At 43.5% G+C, this 21,122-nt stretch overlaps 1 long non-coding RNA gene across 2 annotated transcripts in view; it reads right to left on the bottom strand.

Moving 5' to 3' along the window:
• Positions 1 to 3,177: 3,177 nt before the first annotated feature.
• Positions 3,178 to 21,122, bottom strand: part of LOC309710518 — a 116,226-nt gene continuing 98,281 nt past the window's right edge. Inside the window, exons 3-4 of one of the 2 annotated variants that reach the window (XR_014277731.1) lie at positions 13,935 to 13,992; positions 3,178 to 4,361 (exon numbers count right to left, since the gene is read on the bottom strand). This is a non-coding gene — a long non-coding RNA (uncharacterized lncRNA). Of the gene's footprint in view, positions 4,362 to 13,823; positions 13,855 to 13,934; positions 13,993 to 21,122 lie in introns of those variants that run through there. The other variant, XR_014277730.1, reaches the window with a different exon arrangement.

Genomic DNA, 21,122 nt, shown 5'->3' with positions numbered 1-21,122 from the left:
CTTAAAAGTACTGCTGGCAAACGTGACCACTGAATTTGCGTTGAGCTTGTCTGTCATGTATGTAGCATTTGAACTTTGCTAAAGCCCCTACAGTTGTTGTAAGCATCTGAGATTTTGCTTTGTCAGCGAAATTCTTGTAATTCCGGACTGAGTCCATGACGTTGGGATGAGGGCTCTGTGAAGGCCGCTGCAAAACTCCTTGACCTTCTTTTCTCTGCAGAGAGGACTTTATGCCTCTCGCTGTATGTGTGGCTCAGTGCCACGCTGCAGAACTAATTCAGTGTTGATGACTCTGATGATTTTACATGATGGAAATAATGATGTTCTCAAAAAGTTGCAAAGTACTGTCTAATCTTTTTTATTAAATTTGCTGCTCTCCCACATAATACAAGGCCTTTTTCCTCAATAGCACAGAAAGTGAAGACGTGAGACACAGACACACTGATAAACAGAGCGGCAGAAAGTATACAGGCAGAGCCAAAGAGTAAGAGAAAGTAAGAGGAGAAGTGGAGAACGGGAGAGCACTTTGCACAAAGGAGAAGGCCGGATTAAGTCATGAGTGGCAAGCGACATAGGTTGGATTTTTAAAGAATGAGATCACATCCCTTTCCCTAAACAGAAGAGGAACTCATCCTTGGTTGGACAGGACAGCCAAGCTGAGTCCCGCCACTGTCTGTCGGTCTCTCTGTATATCTGTGTGCAACAAACGGGACATCCATTACTGAGCTGAGACAGTGGCATGCAGCCCTGGTCCCGCACACAGGAGGCTCCACACATGTCAGCAAGCTGCACACTGTGGCACACAACCAGGGAGTGTGTTTGGGTGATTCTGCGTGGGAAGTATTGTGCGTGCTTGAGTGGGGCTTTTTCTTAGAGTAAGCATGCATTACATGAATTTTGATGTGTACATACACGCTGATGTGACAACTAGTCATGTTGATAAAAGCAAGCATATGTGCATATATATATATATATATATATATATATATATATATATATATATTTACATGTTTTTTTTTTTCATTACGTGAAAATTAAGAACATCTCTTAATAAGGTAGCTTTAAGAACTCCTCAAACACAGTGCAGGTCTCCAGTATGTTTCTGTAGGCACTACAAGCTAGTAACACACCAACTGCCATAAATTCTGACTCATTCATAGATGACTCATTTGTGAAAAACTTCCAACTTAACTGTATGCCATAGTAAGGGTTCAAGTCACTGCTAAAATGCCAATGATTCTATTAGGCATGCAGTCTCTAGGTAGACTGGTTTGTGGGTAAGTGGACTTTTAACCAAAGATCTGACTCAACAGTCACATTTACTTCACATTAATATGGAGTCTGCAACAAACTGGGCAACATCCTGTCAAAGAAAGACTTGGTAGCTGAGGCTTTGAGGATGAATATAACAGGCATTTGCCAATATGTAGCGACACAGACCAAGCTGTGATGCTAGGGGATGCCATCGCCCACGTCCTGCACACCACCCTCAGCCACACGGACAAGAAACAGGGCAACACAATAGTGCCCTGCAGACTGTTCACTAAGCATGGGTGTTGAACTTCCTCGGTGGCAGTACTCAGGTGGTGAGGGTGGGTAGATGCGTCTCTAACAGCATCACCATCAACACAGGAGCACCACAGGGGTGTGTCCTCTCGCCACTGCTCTACTGCCTCTCAGACTGCGTGGCCACTCATGGCTCCAATAGGTCTGTGAAGGTTCTCAGTCATCCAGGTCATCGTAGTCAAAGGAGCTTGCAAAGAAAAGCGTCTGGACTTCTTTAAGTTGCTTGAAGACGTTTCACCTCTCATCCGAGAAGCTTCTTCAGTTCTAAGGTCAAATGGTGGAGAGTCCCAGATATAAACCTAGTGGGAGTGACCCCCCACAGAGGGACAAAAGGACCCCCTGATGATCCTCTAATCGCCTGAGACAAGGTGGGAAACTGGGTGTGGGTCCCAATCAGCCAGAGTTTCGGGTGTGTTCATTGTGAAACCTGGCCCCACCTTATCATGCGAATTCCTGAGGTCAGATGGCCCAGGATGTGAGTGGGTGTTAAGGCGTCTGGGAAGGGATCTCAAAACTGGATTATAGATGGCAGAGAGTTGGTGTCGTAAACCCCCACCTCTGTTCAAAGATGGTCGCTCACAGTGGACATAGATGCTTCTTTCACTCCTCTTTCAAACCATCTCTGTCCAAAATGTGAACATTGGCATCCTCAAAGAGTGTCCTTTATCCTTTAGATGCAGATGGACTGCTGAGTCTTGTCCTGTGGAGGTGGCTCTTCTGTGTTGTGCCATGCGCTTGTGAAGTGGCTGTTTGGTCTCTCCAATGTAGAGGTCTGAGCATTCCTCGCTGCACTGTACAGCATACACCACATTGTTAAGTTTGTGTTTTGGCGTTTTGTCTTTCGGGTGAACCAGTTTGTGTCTGAGTGTGTTGCTGGGTCTGAAATGCACCGGGATGTCATGCTTGGAGAAAACTCTCCTGAGTTTCTCTGATACACCGGCTACATAGGGGATGACAATGTTGTTACGTCTGTCCTTCTTATCCTCCCTCGCTGGTGTCTGGTCTTCTTTTCTGTGCCTCTTTGCTGACTTTAAGAACGCCCATTTAGGATAGCCGCACGTTTTGAGTGCTTCCTTTACATGTGTGTGTTCCTTCTTTTTCCTTCAGGCTTAGAGGGAACATGTTCTGCCCGGTGGTGTAGGGTCCTGATTACTCCAAGTTTGTGTTCCAGAGGGTGATGGGAGTCAAAGAGGAGGTACTGGTCCGTGTGTGTGGGCTTCCGGTAAACTTCGATGTTGAGGTTGCCGTTCTCTTCAATGTGCACAGCGCAGTCCAGGAAAGGCAAACAGTTGTCCTTTGTGTCTTCCCTGGTGAACTTGATGTTTTTATCCACAGCGTTAATGTGCGCAGTGAAGGATTCCACTTCTTGTGTCTTGATTTTGACCCAGGTGTCGTCCACATATCTGTACCAAGCTTCTCGGATGAGAGGTGAAACGTCTTCAAGCAACTTAAAGAAGTCCAGACGCTTTTCTTTGCAAGCTCCTTTGACCATGGCTCCAATAGTTTGCTGACGACACAGTGGTGTTGGGCGCCATCTTCAACAACGATGAGGCGGCCTACATGGATGAAGTGAAGAATCTGGCATCGTGGTGCCATGATAACCACCTCCAGCTGAACGTCGGCAAGACCAAGGAGCTGGTGGTGGACTTCAGGAGTAAGCACGGAGAGCTTCTATCCTCCGTGTGTTGAATCAGGAGCTACGTATCAGGTCACATTTCACTGCGTGTTGTACTTGTATAACTACGCACGTGACAAATAAAGAATCTTCAATCTTGAATCCTTTTCATCAAAATGAAGAATGGTATCATGACAGGCAAAATTGAGGAATTTATTGGCCAGACACGAGCCTTTTTAGAGCCATTTTTGGAAACTATATCAATAGTGGCAGGTGCAGTATTTCAAAATAAAAGCTTTAAAACAAAATCACTGTGTAGATTGCAACTACAAACAGTACAGGTCATTTAAAGTCTACATTTATTAGAACGACATATGTTAAAACTGACTAAATGTATATTCATAATATGCACATTTTGGACCCTACTATAGCTTGTTTCCTGGGGGAATTTTAATCCAAAGGATGCAGATTTACTTTTGTTACTGAAAAAGATGCAAACACTGACGCACTGGGACACAGCAGGAACGCAGGTCTAATCTCCATCTCTATCACACATGTTCGATACCTATCCATTTCAAGACTATGAACAAGCTTATTCCACAAAAGTGCAGCACACTGCCTCTATGCTGCTGTTATTTCCCACAGTGCCGACTGGCTGCTATAAAGAGATACTTTGGAGCAGGTTTAGCTTTCTCCCACACACTATCCCTCACTTCTTTCACCCTTCAGTCCACTACCCAGACCAGTCATAACTATGCACAGACATCAGGGACCAGTAGTAAACTCTGGCCTCTGTGCACAGATGGAGACGTTCTCAGTCTAAACGCTATAAAGAAAAGGAGAGTGGAGAGGACGAGTAAAGGGATGAGACGGGGGTCAAATCCAACAGAGAAATCAAAACATTTGTAGTTTATTATGGGAATTTTACTCCTTTCCTTCTCTGTGTACCCTCTTTCCAGCCTCCCTCCACCCCTCCATCACCCCTCTCCAGACTGGGCTTTCACTTTGGGGGGCCCTCAGCTTCCCTCCCGGCTGATCAGGGAGCTTTCAAGGTACCCTGATGGATGCTAATGCTGGACTCTTTCAGATCGTTTTACAGCCGGAGCCTTTGATCTGCCAGCAGGCCTCTCTCCATGGGCTGCCTGTCCTGAGAAAATGTAAATCCCCGCCTTACAGACACCTGTGAAAAAAATACAGCAGAAAGGGGTGGGGGAGGGGGGGGGGCAGAAAAAGAAGTTACTCTAAAGAAAAGGGGGAAGAAAAGATACAGTATTGTGACATTTGGAAAAAGGGGGCATAGTTTAGATTGCAGCAGAGTAACAAAGAATGAGATGGAAATTGTGAGGAAATAAGAGTGAGCAGCAAAAAGGGGACAGAACTGCAGAGAAAAGAGTAGAGAAACCGAAACATGGCGAGCAACAAAGAAGGGAAAGAGGAATGGGGAACACAAAACAGAGGGACAGAGGGGACATGGATGGATGTAACTGAAAGAAAGGCTACAACAGCAAAAAAGAAGGAAAGTTAATCTAAAGGTCCCAGCGTGCACGACAGGGAGAGAGAAAGCCAGATAAAAACAGCGGACTCAAAGTCCGTAAATGCGGAGACAGATGGACAACATGACTTTGGGAGAAATAAAGAGAAAGACAGAAAGCGAGCTGAGCCCAGACAGACATATGAGGCACGCTGTGCAGTTCAAGGGGCGGATGTGTCTATACAGTTGAAAATTTAGGAAGGAAGAACTGAAAAAGAAAGTATGTTGAAGGGGACTCCGGTCAACAGACACCGGTGACAGCAGTGAAAGAGGCCTCCCTCATCAGCAGCAGCAGCGGCAGGGCTCTGAATAGCAGGGCTGCTGCTAGACAGCTGGGTGCAGCTGATCTTTGGAAAGACTGTGGAAGAGCGCTTGTCTTCCTCCAGCCAGCTGCTGTGTGCAGAGGCCCTCAGTGACAGCACAAGGCTCAGAATTGATTACCAGGGCTGGCAGTTCAATGGGGTGGATGGATGGAGTGCAGAGGGGTCGACTTCTCCGAGGTGGCGTGCACTGTACAGCAGCAGCAGAGCGCAGCTGCTACTTACTGTAACCTTTTCCAAGAAACAAACAAACCAAAAGAAAAATGATTATTATTGTTCTGACGCTGTCTTCTCTAAGCTTCGTCTTCCCTGCGAGACAGGCGTTTCTAGCAAGTGTGTCACAGACGAGTCTTGGTAAACAATAAGGTACAGAGGCGCCGTAAACCACACGGACACGAGCTCGTCTCGTATAGCTTTCTGTGTGAGGCTCTAGCCCTGCGTCTTGTACTGAACACTGACTTCTGTGAGACTTTCATTGTCTTATTACATTCAGGGGTCGAGATGGGAATGGGAGGTTAAATATACCCCCGCCGGCGTGGCTATAGTTCTGTAGTTCGTACGGTGACCCGCACACCTCGCTGACTCGAGTCAGTCTTCCTGCTGAGCTATCAAAACAGGAACGATGTCATTCCTCTTGCAGTTCTTGGGCATAAAACCAAACCCGAGGTCCACAGTAGCAGCGGCATCCTTCTGTCTGCGTGTCTGATCAGGGCACATCCGGCCATCCTGACTTCCCTGCGACGCCACCAGGCCTGTGTGTCATAATAAAGGAAGGAAGGAAGGCCCTGCGGTCCACGAGAGGGAGGGCTTTTTGAGAAAAGGAGGGAGGAAGTCTGAAAGGGTGTCTTAGCTGGAGTCGATCCACTCCATTGGAGCCCCTCACTATAGAAGGGTTGTTTGGACAGGGACAAGGCCGAGCACAAGTGTGTGTGTGTGCACCAAGATCATCACAGAGAGGGAAAGTGTTTTGTTGTATTTATTGATGGCTCAATTCAAAACATTCAGCACATAATTCTAGCTGAGCCACAGGCCTGCTGGGGACAGAAGATGGGTGTATATGTGTGTGTGTGACTCAGTCTTTCTGACACTGAGTGAGACCACAACGGAAATGAACTGAGTCATCATTTTGGCATCATTTAAGAGCACACAAAACCTCGAGTGCTGTTCATATTTGTGCGAGAGAAGCTGCGTGAAAACAGCAGTTCTTCTACGTGTCGCTGGTGCAGCCAAGAGCATCACCTTAGCTGGAGATTTTGCTTAGTAACTCATTTCTGCAGCCACATTTACGAGACGACACAAGCCATTTCTGCAAAAGGAAAATCTAAGTGTCAAAGCGGTGGCAGAAAATTTGCAGTTGCCAGTGAAGTGCTAAAAACTGCCAGCAACAGATCTCGTCTGCTTTTGGCTTTGTTGCTGGCGAGCAGGGGAGAAGTAAGTCCATACTGGAGAACGCTTTGGAAAAGTCTTTTCCTGGTGTGAGCAGCGGGTGGCTGGGATCAATACTGCCATGCACAGAAACACACAACCGAGCACACTGCTTACCAACTGCTACAGGTGTTGTGTCCACTAGGATGGCGTAATCGGTTAGATTCCTGGAAGGAAGGGCGAGTTAAGAGCTAAATGTGGAGCAGTAATCAAGGAATGCCTGGCAGCTGCACTTGAAAAATATATACACTTGGGTTTCACCTAACAGACAAGTGCAGTAATAAAGTCTGTTACTTTATAAAATAAATAATTGAGCGGTCACTTGTTGCACGCTTGTTTCAAGCTACAGGAGAAATATTTGGCGTGTCGAGTTCGTGTGCAGCACATCTGACAGCACTCCTGCTCCATGTTTAAAAAAGCTCCTTCAGCACAGTCTGCCAGTTACAGTTAAACTTCAACCATAAATCAACACATCACTTCCTGTATTGAGTCATTATTGTTTTGTTGATTTATAATTTCAATCCTTTCTTCGGTGCATTCAGCTGATAAGACTCACAGTCGGGGCTTGAAAAGGCACACCCTCGCCTGCTCTTGTCCAGCTACTAAAAATAAGCGGTGAAGCAATGTGAAAACACTGCTCTATTTACATTCTGTTAACTTACAGCCTCTACACTGACTGTAGTGCTGAATCGGGGCTTAATGACTGAGGGGAAATTTTACTGCTTTTTCCTGGACAAAGGACACGGCGAATAACTGCAGATCCTGCAGAGAGAAAGAGGGTGAAGTGAGCTAAGAAGAACATGGCTGGAACGTGCTCTTGAAAGCATGTTTGATGTAAAAGAGGAAGAAACGGGAAAAGAGTAGGGCTGAATAGAAGAGTCCCCACAGGGCCGAGTGTGTAGATACCGTCACATCTCATTCCTTCCTAATAGCCAGAGGGAGGCGGGGACAGAGATAAGAGAGACTGCAGGCAGACTGTGGATACAAATCTCTCTAGCAGATTTATGAATGATTGGGATCAGGCGGGCACGTGGTGTGTGATGTGTACGCCCTGCTCAGACCATGCGAGCCATCACGCATCTCCTCTGATGACACTGCAGAGATAGGCGGCGAGAACACAGCAAAAGTCAAGATCACCGGTTCCATGTTCACAGAGTCCCATAAAACATCTAAAGGAAGGGGCGTGGCCAGCGCAGAAGTACTTTCATTTTACCTACCGATCAGCAGGGGGCGACTCCCCGTGGTTGCACAAATAATCCGAACTGTTTGGAAGTTCATAAGAAAAACTTCTCAAAAGAAAAACTTCTCAAAAAAATCTGACGAGTTTGTGATTTCAGTTGCTGGTTTCAAGCTTCATTTAAAACTGTCTGAGCACTGTGTGGTTACCCTGTGAGTGTCGGGTCGTTGAACAGTCGACTAACAGTCAGTGTGTGCTATCACCCTGGCTGTGTCCATTATTTAAATACAGTCTATGCTGCTTTAGCAAAATATTGTCAGTCTGATTTATTATGAAAAATATCGATGATAATCTGATTACGTCAAACGAAAAAAAATACACTCCCTTTGAAGTGTTTCTAATATTACTGCCAACTTCATAGCTTATTGTCTTTATGCGGGAAAAACACAATAACCTGCACCGGAGCATAAAATCTGGGGATCTTTAGCAGTGAAAAGCCAAAGAATGTCTTTTAGCCATTATGGAGCTTATCTGCCTGAAGAATAAAGACAGCGGCAGCATTGTGCGAGTTCCACACTGTAAGAATATCTCCAACAATCTTGTTTTAAGCTGGAAACAATTTAGAAAGTCTTGGATGAGTAAAATAATCACATTACACAGTCTTGATTGAGGCATTTAGGGACTGATGGAGAGCAAAATGGTTTGATTCGGGTAACTGGTCACAAAACGTACTTCATGTATTTCATATTAGTGTAATGTGACAGCGGTCGTGTCATCTACAGCAAAGGTCGCCCAAAGCCAAGCACCTGATAATGAAAGAGGACTATTTTGCTACTGCTCACCCACCCCTCACCTCCCAAACCTCTAGTGAGGAAAAAGAAGTAAAAGGAGCTTGTTTGCATCTTATCTGCAGGAAATAGCATTAGCCAAAATTGTACTCTTGGGTTGGGGCTTGAAAGAGATAGCATGGCTGCGGCCATCATTAGCCTTGTCCCCCGACGTGTGGCCTGCCTCTGATCCAGAGCCAGGGCTGGGCGGGAAGGCAGAAGGTGGGCAGGAGAGGGTCGGCAGTCCTGGGTGGGCTCCGCCGCTTTGGCTTCGCTAATGGGCTGGCAAACATCAGCCCGGTATGTCGGTATGCAGGCCACCAATGTCTGTGCTGACGTCAGGGGGTTTACAAAAAACTGGCAGAGAAACAAGTAGCAGGTACCCAGCCCACCTACCCACCGACGCCCACGCCTCACCATCCCACCTCTGACTGAAGGGAACCAGCATTCAAAGCAGCGAGGCGCTTCTGCTCAGTCTGGACGACTCGCTGGGATTTCTGTGTCCATCTTTGCATGTTTTCTTCTTCTCACAGGGGGCAAAACGGTCTTTCTCAGCTCTCACATCCCACAATGCCCTGCACTGCTACCAATGAGAACTAAAACTTTTCCCAGCATTTTCCACAACGGCAGCTATTTTTCCCATGCTCTCCTTTCACAGAACCCATTTGGGGCATTGAGGCTATCAGACTGAGAGCTGAAAAAAAAGTTATCCATTCAATGGGCACAAAACACTTCACAGTATAACCACACTGTTTATAATTACATTCATTGTTCCATTAGTGTAAAAAACTGCTGTTAAACAACTGTCTCCCAGTTGACTGTACAAAGTGAAGCATTACATGATTCACGTCCTTTCAGAAACAAAGAGATGATTGCAAAGCAACATTTATAGCCTCTTTTGTGCCAGCGAGTCAGGGTTACAGGCTTGGCTGTCCTTGAGCCGAACCTACAGCCTGCTCAATAGCAGAGGCATCTCAACCTTTGCTCCCAGTCCTTTACAACATAACTATCCAGCAGCAACACAACCCAAGGCAGCAAGCACCATCGTGACCAGGACAGAGCTGAAGCAGCAGCTATCAGACACACTGCCTACTGATGGGACACTAGTGTCCTCTGTTGTACTGCAAAGACACTGTGATGTACAGTACAAAAACAGGAAGTGGAGGAAATGTATATTTTATAAGGGCTCTCTGATACTATAACAAGAGGTTCTCACAACAATAAGACGAAAGGCTGTGACACCACGACGCAGACCACTGGCCGGCTTATCAGAGGGCTGCTATTAATACCAGTGAGACTTTGTCCCCACGTCCCCTGGGGGAGAAAGATGGAGGAAGTCATCGATTCTTCCCACCATAATCTCTGGGAAGGAGAGACCTTGCCTTTTCCCTTTTGGGTGACAAGGGTTATTATTCTAAAATTTTGAAAGGGCCCACACAAGAGCTATTTCTGTGGCATTGGAGAGGCAGTTTGATCCACAGCAGCACCGACAGTCACCATTAAAGCCTCCACTTCCCAAAAATGTGGCCTGATCTCCGGGGATCATTTTATCTATTGAAAGCGCTGTTGATCTCTCCAAACATAAATTGTGTGTTGATATTATACCAACAGGAAATTGGCAACAAATCATTTGTTTAAACGCCTGAACCTAACTTTGTGTTTACTGGACAAGGTCCTCTAGTGGCAAAGGCAGGATGCCAACATTCACTAAGTTAGCAATGCTCTCTTAAAAGATTTCTTTCTCAAACCTTATGAAGATCTGGACACATATAAAAGCAAAAGTTCTCTTCTTCATTTTGCATCAGATAAAACAAAAGATTCTGCGATATTTCTCAGCGATTACGTTGAGCAAATCTGTGGTATTAATCCTGTTAACGCCTTTGTAGATGTAAGAATAGGTACGATTTTCTTTACTTCCTATCTCTTTGTTCTACTCCTTTCCACAACACTACGCATTAAAGTGAATTTAATCTACTTATCAGACTCTTGTTCACCTGCTATAATATAAATGCGTCTCAAATGTCCAGTAAAACCTTCTTAATAAGCAGACGGGGGAAACTTGATCTCAAAACTAAGTGAAAGTGTGAGATATGAAATTATCATTGTAAGAGCAGCTTTATCAGAGTCAAATCATGGCTACACTTCAGGTTTCAAAGGGCGAGTGATGTCGATGACACACTAAAATGCTTGTTGTAAAGTGTGACAGCTGCCTCACCACCACACAAAGCATCTATAATGTATTTCAAGATGTTTGTCTTTCTTTCTTTGTGGAGATTAGAAATAAGCGATGCACGAGCAAATCCACATCAGGACTGTTGAAATATGTTTTGCACTCAGTTAGTATTGTATGTGTGGATGTTTTTAAACCAGAAAACTGTGCTGCAGTTGTTTTTGTAGTTTGCTCTCGTGTTAGCGTCTATGTTTAACACTATGTAAATTTCATCTGATCGGCGAAGATATGCTCTCGTTTCCTCTTTGCTAATTGTTAGGTCACATTTGTTGAGCTCAGTTTGATGATTATGTTTCTCCCAATACAGAACATCTTTATTGTTTGACTTTTGAAAATCATATAAAGCTCACATTCTCAAAACAGGCCTGTGAATGAGTGTTTCCAGGTCAGTACTTCCAAGACAAAAAGTCACCAGCACATCTAAATCTGAACAAACACACCGAGTCCTGTTCACAGATACAGAATTTCACATAAACAAACAAATAATAAATAAATTAAATAATATCAGCACAATACTATCAGTGCTGGGATAACTTACATTTTTGAGTGAATAAAAAGTAACAACATGCTCCGTAACTCCAAAACCTACACAATGTATCGAATGTGCGACTGTGACGCTGATGCAGCTCGTTTTAGCGCCGCACAGCAAAGATGAAGAATATCTTTATGTGAGCGCTGGAATGTGATAACAGGAGGCTTTCCTCACAAATACAAAAGTCTAAGGCGCTTGGAAAGAAAAGCGTCTGTACTTCTTTAAGTTGCTTGAAGTCCAGACGCTTTTCTTTCCAAGCGCCTTAGACTACGATGACCTGGATGACTGAGAACCTTCACAGACACAAATACAAAAGCAATGAGGAAAAAAATCTAAAGTGTTTCAAAATAAATATACAGTTTTTAAATTTTTTTTAAGCATTTCTTATTTTTCATTTGCAATGAGCTTTTTTAAATTCAAAATGAGTATAAAATAGATTTATAGATTTATGTATAAACACACCATAAATATTTTTACTTCAATCAATGAAATCTAAATACCTTTTACATATTATATTATTACCTTTTAATGAGAAAGCATCCAAAGAAATATCAGTAGTGTTAAAAGCAGCTGTACATAAGGACACATGTGGGATGGTTATGAATATTCTTTTTTATTTGTGACGTTATGAATGGCAATAAGTACAGTCCATGTGAATCTGTCATGGTCCTGGGTCTTTTGACCCAGCGTTTTAAGTTTGAGTTTATTTTGTTCATTAGGTTATCTAAGTTCATTTGGTTATTAGACTCCTTGTGTTTTCTTCCCCTGTATTTAAGTTTCCCTCACCCATCGTGTTTCATGCTGCGTGTCTTATGTTATCAAGTTTGTATTATCATGTCTGTCTCATGTTTCCTGTTTTATTTTGAAGGAGTCGTGTGTTCTTTGTTCATTGTATTTAGTTTCACTTCCCTTGTCCTGTCATTAGGCTCATGTCAGTCAGCTGTTCCTCCATGTGTTCCCACTTCCCCTAATCACCTCCTGTGTATTTAAGTCCTCTGTTTTCAGTGTGTGATGTCAGGTCGTCTGTTGTCCACGCCATGTTTCCAAGTTCCTTGTCTAGGTTTTTCTTATTGTTTGTTTAGATTTCCCAGTTTAGGTTTGTGTTAATTTTGCTTCAGGTTGCCTTGCCCTTTGTTTGTACCTTTTTTTTACCAGCCATATTAAACGGCTCGCTTTTTGTTAACATTCAAGTTTTGTTCCTTGGAGTCTGCATTTTGGGTCCTTTTTTCAATTCATACAGTCTGCCCTCGCCAGACTGTGACAGAATCTCTGTCTGTGGTGGGACTAAGGAAATAAACTTGTGCAGAGCAGTGCGCTGACTCCGCCCCTTTTCTTTCCATATAGTTTCAGGTTTGCTCAGCTGTGAGGAGAGCAGGCAGCTGCACAGCGCTAATCCTAACAGAACACAAGTGTTCTGTTTCTGTTGCTGAGCGGCAAACCATGTGTCAAAAGTGTCGAGTCACCTGTTTATATGTTTTGAACAGTAATGTTCTGTCATCTTGGTTTCTAATTAGTTTGTCTTTAGTCGGTGCAGATGACAGAAGCCACAGCTGAGGTTAGCGAGGGCATCTCCACCTGCTGCTTCCTCAGAGAGATGGTACTCGCAGATACCGATTAGCGCATACTCCTTCAATTTAAAAAGAATAAATAAATAAATGTATAAAATAATATTTGTATTATGTATGTTATTATTTATTTATTCAATTGTTTTTTTTATCACCAGAAAGTGAAAAAAGGGCTTAAAAAATGGTGAGATGACACGTTACCATGGCAATATAATTTTACAGTACACCTATGAGTACCTCACTGTTGATACAAGAGCATCTCATGTCTATCTTTTTGCTGAAAATACTTTTTTAAATTAGCAAATTAAAAAGCAAATCAGTCATTGTGTGAAAAATGACAGAGGTAGAGAAAGCACCTAAAGCTAACATTTACAGGAATCCAAGCTTATGTGGTTTCGATGGCAGAGAAAGACACAGTAGTATCATATCATTGTGATACTGAAAATGACAGTAACAGGGTCAATAATAGATTCTCTGCTGACCTTTACCTGACTGAAAGCTGCTTCTCTTTCAGGGAATTACACACTCGCAGAGCGTCTTACGATAGACGCAGCTCAGTTAATACCATCGAAATACACCCGACCAACACATTAGTCAATTAGCTAATCAAAAGCGAAGGCAAAGTGCACGACTGCAGTGAGCGTAATCCCTGCTGCAAAGGCACAAATTAAGTTTCACGTCTATAGTGAGAGAGCGTTATGAATAAAAAGTTCCACTCCTCCCTCATATATCACCTTTTCAGAAACATCTCTGACAGAAGAAAACTACAAGCAAGAGCAGCAGAGAAGCTCCAGCAGGAGACCAGCAAGACTGGTTTCAATCAAAACAAAGCTACAAGCCCAGCATTGCTATGATCTATTGTTAACAGAGACGGTGGCATCTGGGGATAGAAGGGCCGTCCGCCGAGACCATCTACGCAGTGAGAAAAAGACCTTTTCTTTTAAAAGCATCTCCAAAACATCAAGGCGCAAACGTGCCGTCGGGCACACGATGACTGTTCATACACAGCCAATGAGTCATTTAAAACTGAATCAGTCAGGCTTAGTTTTGCCCGAGATCGAGCGAGCTGAAACGTAAAAAAGGGCACAGATGAGTAGTTGCTCACAGAAATCAGCAGCTCATTGAAATAAGGTAGTTTCCTCTTACCTGCAGTCATCTCCCGAGGCTTCCCCCTGATATGCACCTCACTGGTAGGATCCCAGTCCTAGAGGATACGATAAGTATGCTCAATGACATGTCAGAGATCTCACATTTGTACAGTGTGCAGGGATTATGCAGATTCTGAACGGTTTGACCAGATTGGAAATTCCTGTTACTAACAGTCATAAAATACACTGACGCACACTTTCCAGCGTCGCGTTTAACAGAGTTATCGTTACAGTTTAACTGACTGTGATTTCTTATGACAAAATCACAGCGCAGCATAAAACCGATGTAAAGCGAGCACTCAGGGCGGGTTAATAGTCACTCTGCTACTCTTTTTTCCAGGCCTTATCACTCATCGCAATGCCTTGGATGAGAAAAGCGGATTATTCCGCAAAGGAGCCAATTGACTTTATGCTAAGTCTCCTTCCTATCAGGTGTAATCTCCTGCTTTGCCCACAGAGATCATTTTATGTGCGTGATGCAGCGAAGCCCGAGGGCCTTTCACCACGGCGGGTCAGAGAGCTAGCTTCACTTCCGAAAGGTAATGCCCCACTCCTCCCTCCCTCCCGAGGTCCCGGAGGGCTTCATTTAATAGCCAGACGAGGTTGAATTCACCTGGAGGGGAAACTGCAAGGAGTGGGAGAGGATGATAGAAGCCAGTGAAACGCGAAGTTGTCACAACACATATTTTCTTTTTTCAAACAGAATAAACGCACTGGGAAAACAAAGCAGGTGAAAAGGAGCCAGGTTTCAATTAGATCCCTCAATCTTCCCTTATCCAGTCCTGTCTCTGAAACCCGAGCTCCCAGCCAGGCACATCAGTTACTCACTTCCTGTTAAACAAATGTAAGACAACGACAGCAGGAAACTATTCAGCTGAACCCGACTCGACTGCCTCTTTTCTGTAACTCTGATGGCATCTGATATTATTTATTAACCTTGTCGAATAACAAATCGTGCAGCTCTGAGCAGAAGCTTTGAAAGTCTGTCATCATGTCACCGCGCTTTCTCCTCTGTGTTCTTCCCTATAGGTCCATGCCAGTGTGCGCTGAAAACGCTCTGCACCATGTCCTGAAATGACAGCAGCTGCTGGGACAGGCCACACTGAGAGCAACCGAATGCTTCAGTGTGGAAAGGGGAATCTCCCACTCTGAACAATGCTCATTCACTCGTTAGTTCTATTCAAACAGCCCTCACAGGGCCTCTTTTCTGAAGGAGGAGATAAAAACAGCTGCATTTTATCAGGGTATTAGAAAGTTACTCTTTTGTCCGCGTACCTATTTGTGCATGTGCGTGTCTTACACAATGCAACCAGGTGGTTGACAACAAAGATGCAAGTGGTGCAGGTAAAATCCCAGACCTATTCTGATTCTCTAATCTCTCTATTCTGACACACACTTTGATTTGTGAGTCAGACCAAAGCCTGAGTAAACAGCACATTGCGTAGCCACCCAAGTAAAGACCGAGAGCAACTTTCAGCCCACGTTTGTTCAGGGAGGTTCACCTATCTTTTCAACCTCAGGTTAATTGGAGGAACAAACTCAGTTGATTGGCAGACTTCAGTGTCTTCCCCAATCCCCTTTGTGAAACGGTTCATTCAGGACTCCGTTAGGAATTCAGCCTCTCTATTTGCCGTTCACTAGCATGACTAAACGGATGTTTCTGCACAGAGGTGAGGACGCAGAGAAGCATAAATAAGTGAAAACACACAATTACAGTGCTGACAGAGATGATCCAGCTCATCAAAGATTGAATAAACATTAAGAGAACATAAGAGATTACAGAGGAGAAAGGAAAGATAAGAGAAGGAGAGAAAGGAGGCAGTTTGTAAGAGGTGCATTCAGGTAACAGGACAAAACCACAGATTCCTCTCCTGTTTTTCATGTTGAGACAGAAAGGGAAGCTTTGACTCGGTTGGCTGTTTTATGAATTTGATGAAGCATTATATTGTGCTTTATGTAGAAGAAACCTGCTTTATCTACTTTGTTCATCTTTTGACAAGACTGCTTGCAAAAGCACACGGATGGGAGGCACAGTGGTTAGCGCCATCGGCCAAAGTAAGTCTTGGGTTTCGATCCGCCGAACGGCCGAGGCTTTTGCATGTTCACCCGGTGCTCGTGTCGGTTTTCTCTGGGTACTCTGACTTCCTCAGTCAGAAGACGTGCATATTGTGATAGCTGCTGAATATAAATTGGCAGCGGGTGTGAATGGTTGTCAGTCGTGCTGGTGACAGACTGGTTACCCTGTGACAGCTGGTACAGGCTCCAGCCGAGCCACAGCCCTGAATTAGACAAGTGGTCCAGATGAGCTTAACAACAACAATAATATTAATTGTTAGAATTTACTCTAATGCAAGTGATGGAATAAATCTTTTTAAATCAACCCATCCATCCATTCCCCTCTGCTTATCCTTATCAGGGAGGCTGGAACCTATCCTAGCAACCATGAGTGGAGAGGCGGGGTCCACCCTGGACAGGTCACAGCCTGATGCAGGGCGAGCACAGAGACACAGAGTCTCTGTGAGGCAACAGTGCTAATCACCGCGTCAACGTGCTGCCCTTTTTAAAATACATAAAACAAAAAATTAAACCGTCCAGAAACTGTTTCAAGCCGGACTGTTACCAAACATTATCGTAACCAAAATTAGCAAAAAACTTTATTATTTGGTCCGGAAATTATTCATAATCATGAACATCAAGCTAATAATGTTATGATTGAGAAAATGTTTTTTCCAGGTTATTATAGTTGTTTTTGTGATAGCTATCACACTCTGAGTGTAAGAACTGCAAGCATGAATTTAGTATACGTCCCTATTATTACACAAGTGTGCAGGATCGACAGAACTGTGCAGACATGTAACATCTTCTTATATATGTGTGCGTCTGAAATAAATCCTCTTTGGCCAGGTCAGTTTATGCACACTTGCATCTTACCTATACTATTGTTCACTTAATTAATCCTGATATAGTCCAGCTATGGGTCCAGTTAAGATTACATTAGGTCCATAGAACTAGGTAGAGAAGAACCTATCTATTCTTCAAGAATCAGCTAAATGCACCCGGTGCACACGTGGACCCCAACCGGTCGCAGCAGATGGCCCCGCCCCTCCCTGAGCCTGGTTCTGCTGGAGGTTTCTTCCTGTTAAAAGAGTTTTTCCTTCCCACTGTCACCAAGTGCTTGCTCATAGGGGCTTGTCTGCTTCTTGGGAATGTCTCCCTGTTATTGTTTGGTTTTCACCTTATAATATTAAAGTGTCTTGAGGCAGCTGTTGTTATATGATGTGACATAAATAAAGTGAATTGAATGGAAGTCATATGTAAAACTGTTGCTCACGCAGGAGGAGATGTTGTGCACAGAGCTAACTGGTTGCAGAGACGCCTCACTCTGCCTAAAATAATCAGGTGGAGGCAGAAAAGTTGTTCCTAAGAAAATCCGCCACAGTCAAAGTTTGGCCTGTGGCAGATTGGCGCCCTGTCAGTCAAAGTTAGTTACACAAACTTAATCTAAGCACCAGGTTTTATTTGAGTGCACAAGATAGAAAACAGTGTTTTCAAAACACGGCTTTATGGGTACTGTGATGAAAACACAGTGTGAGACAGGTGAAATGGATGAGACTCAACAGTAACAATCAACCCCCTCTCCCAGTGTGTACTATAAGGCTTCCTCCTGTATCTCTCCACTATGCAAATGTTTTCCTTTGTTATTGGTACTGCCACACACCAACCGCTGCAACATCAGCCACGGGCAGGTAGAGGTGATGGCACAAACTCAAGGGCATCAGCCAGGAGACCCTGTTCTTTATTTTCCCCCCACATGGTGAGCTGTTTTGTTTTTCAGTTGCTTTTGAACTTCCACTTTCACTGACTGCTTCAGTTTAACGATTAATGACTACCGAGGTAAAATATCACGGTTTGGGTTCCAAAATATGCACCTGCTCGCTGAAAAATGTTGAGCTGTAATACATTATTGAGTGATGACAAAGCACGCCTTGTGCATAAATAAGCCGCATCAGTGGTTTTGACAAAACCGATGCCTCGTGGATCAGAGTGGGATCATCTCATCTGAGGTTTGGGTTACTTAGTTTGTTGCTTTCAGCTGTTCATAGAAGTCTTTCTTCTGCGTTTATAGAAACTTTTAAAAAGTGTTTCACACATTTACACATATGACAGTATTTTTAAGAAATTAACACAACATAAAGATTTGTGATGGATTTGCCAAATGCATTTCTTCAGAGTTCTTAATCTGTTTTATTCATAAAACCCGATGTGTTATTGAACAGGAAATGAGAGCGTCACCAGCCTTCAGTTAATCAAAGGAGAGGGAGAGAGGATTAGAAACACTGGAGTCAATTTCCAATTTTCTATCTTAATGAACGCACCCCAGGAGAAATGACAAACACGTGACTGTGACATGTCCAAATAACCTAAATGACATGAAAGAAGTCATCTCCATTAAAGACCTGCACAGAGAAATGTACACATACTCAAAGATCCTTATAAAAATGCATGTGGGCACACATACATGTATCCCCACACACACATGGATATGACCAACAGTGGTGAACAGCTGCATGCTTGGTCTGGAGTGAGACCAGCCACCTCTTGGCCACAAAGGGCTGCTTGTGCCCTCAGCTTGCTAGAAACATAAAACACAAGAGATAAGACCAGACACTGTTTGCCAGAACCAGCGGACCTCCCCAAACAGGAACTGCAAGTGCAAGTGTTTAATGCACACACACAGACACACACAGAGGACAGCGTACACATGCAAGTACACCGCATGCTCAATCACACTATAAAGATGACTTGCTTATTTGTTAAAGACCACCTCTGCTGACCTACTAGCACACATTGCTAAGATCATCTGATCACCTAACAGTACCAAACAGCATCAAAGCATCAATAAGCCCATTACACGTCCCAAATGTGACAGGTGATTTAAAGTCTTATTTTATTTGCAGCTTCAGGTACCTGCTGAGCCTGTTTGGAATATTTTTGCTGATTGTTAATAACGTTACGCATCCCTGAGGTGGTTTAAGAGATCTTTCATTATCGTTCTCATTTCTTTTATAATGCGATTCTTTTTCTCAGTTCACGATATTTACTAAAAATGAAAGTCAAACTATGAACATATTCCACATTCTTTAGAAAAAAAGAATTCATAATAAATTAGGAAATAAAGCACATCTCTACTCAACACAATAAACACCGTGGTTTAGTTGCTCGGGCGCCGGAATCAAAAATAAAAGAGTGAGCTGGCTTTTTGACTTTGTTAGATATTAGCATACATTAGCATGTGTGTTGTAACTACCAGCCGTGGTTGTGTAATAGTCACACAAGCTCACAGTTCTGTAAAACGGAGTGATAAACAAGCATCGAAATAAACTGTAAGATGATTTTCGCATAAAGTTAATAAAGGTTGTATAATATCAACCATTATATTTTAAAATAGAGCAAAGGAACAAACTCATGCTCTGTAAAAAGTCGTCTGAATATAAAAGATTGCTGTGTCCATTGTGATATCAGCCACTTATTTTTAAGTGTTTTTGCAAGATAACCACACACCAGCTGTCAAACCATTACATAAAAAAATGCTGCTGACTATGGTTACAATTATGTTAAAATGTATCCAGCAGTTGTTTTTCTAAAAGCAGGTTATTACGTCTGCTGTTAAATTAGACATTTTAACCTGACTTTCTTTAAGAAGACACAGGAAAAAAAACTTATATACACACAAAATTGCTAAATGCTCTTATGTTTCAGGCCCTGAGATTGCTGCTTGACTTGGATCTGTTGTGTCTGAAATTGTGGCAACTGTGAAGTCACAGAAACCTACTTTTACGCTCTATAATCTGTTCTATTCTATGCTGCTCGCTTTCTGCTGAGTCATGATTTGTTCAGCCACCACTTGCACACGGACACAGGGCCACACACACCATGACACAGTAGAGTCTGTGTGGCTTGGATCAAGGTCCACTCACATAGGGGGAGGAGGGAAAAACCCCTAAACGTGACTGATGTCTTTGTCCTTATCACAGCCCTTCTTCTTCTTCTCCCCTCTCTCTATCTGTCCATCCATCATTAGGCCCGTCTCCCCCTCTCTGTCACTTCCCCGTCACTGTCCGTCTGTTATCGCCACTACCGTTTACCACTCACGTATTTGTGTGCTGCCTGAATTACTGCTATCTTGTTTCTCTTTCTGTTATGCAAAACGTTTTTCATGTGAAATGTGAGAAAAAAAATGCATCAATTCAACTTGTAGGAGTTCCTTCTAAGTCAGGGGTGGGCAACTCCAGGCCTCGAGGGCCGGTGTCCCTGCAGCTTTTAGATGTGTCCTTGAACCAACACAGCTGATTTAAATGGCTAAATTAGCTCCTGCAGTTCTCCAGAGGCCTGGTAACAAACTAATCATGTGATTCAGGTGTGTTGACCCAAGGTGAGATCTAAAACCTGCAGGACACCGGCCCTTGAGGCCTGGAATTGCCCACCCCTGTTCTAAGTGCATGAATGAGCTTGATGACCTTTTGGCATCTGAAATATTTGTGTCCGTTGCATCAACAGTACATCGTTATAAAGCCAGATGTCTGAAGAAGATGTGATGGGAGAGATGTGGACGCCAGGTGGTTTCATCAACTGTCCACAGCGACCGGTGGGCATGCTCCTATGGCTCCTCCATAAGCTCCATCAGCCACAGATCTGTTACTCAGGCAACATTATTTAAATCTAAACTATGCAAAGGAAAAAATTCAAACACACACAAAAAAACAAATAAACAAACAAAACCATCCCTTTAAACAAAATGTTTCATTATATGGTTGAGAATGACGCCTGGGGGGATTTTACAGAAAGGTGGAAGCTTTAACATCTGTGTACGCAAATAAGAGCGAGAGAGCGCCACGGCGTCTGAAACACCTGGGGCTCGGTCCCTTTTGGGAACAAGCTCAGTGCTCATTCCACAAAATAAGCCTATCATAGAGAACCTCACTGATATAAAGGGCAGAGCGATATGAATGGTCACACATGCTTGCAGATACAGTCATGCATGCACATAAAAATGACTGTATTTGTTCTCATAATGCAATCTGAAGCTAGTGTCCAACAGAGTCGTTTCATCTATCAGCTCACTTTATCGTCATTCATTTGAAGTCCTTTGAGAATAAAAGCTCTAAGACGTTGCATTGTGATAAAA

This window comes from Aulonocara stuartgranti (assembly GCF_965226115.1).
Source record: "Aulonocara stuartgranti genome assembly, chromosome: 7".
NCBI lineage: Eukaryota > Metazoa > Chordata > Actinopteri > Cichliformes > Cichlidae > Aulonocara > Aulonocara stuartgranti.
This window is presented reverse-complemented; position numbering and strand designations above follow the sequence as displayed.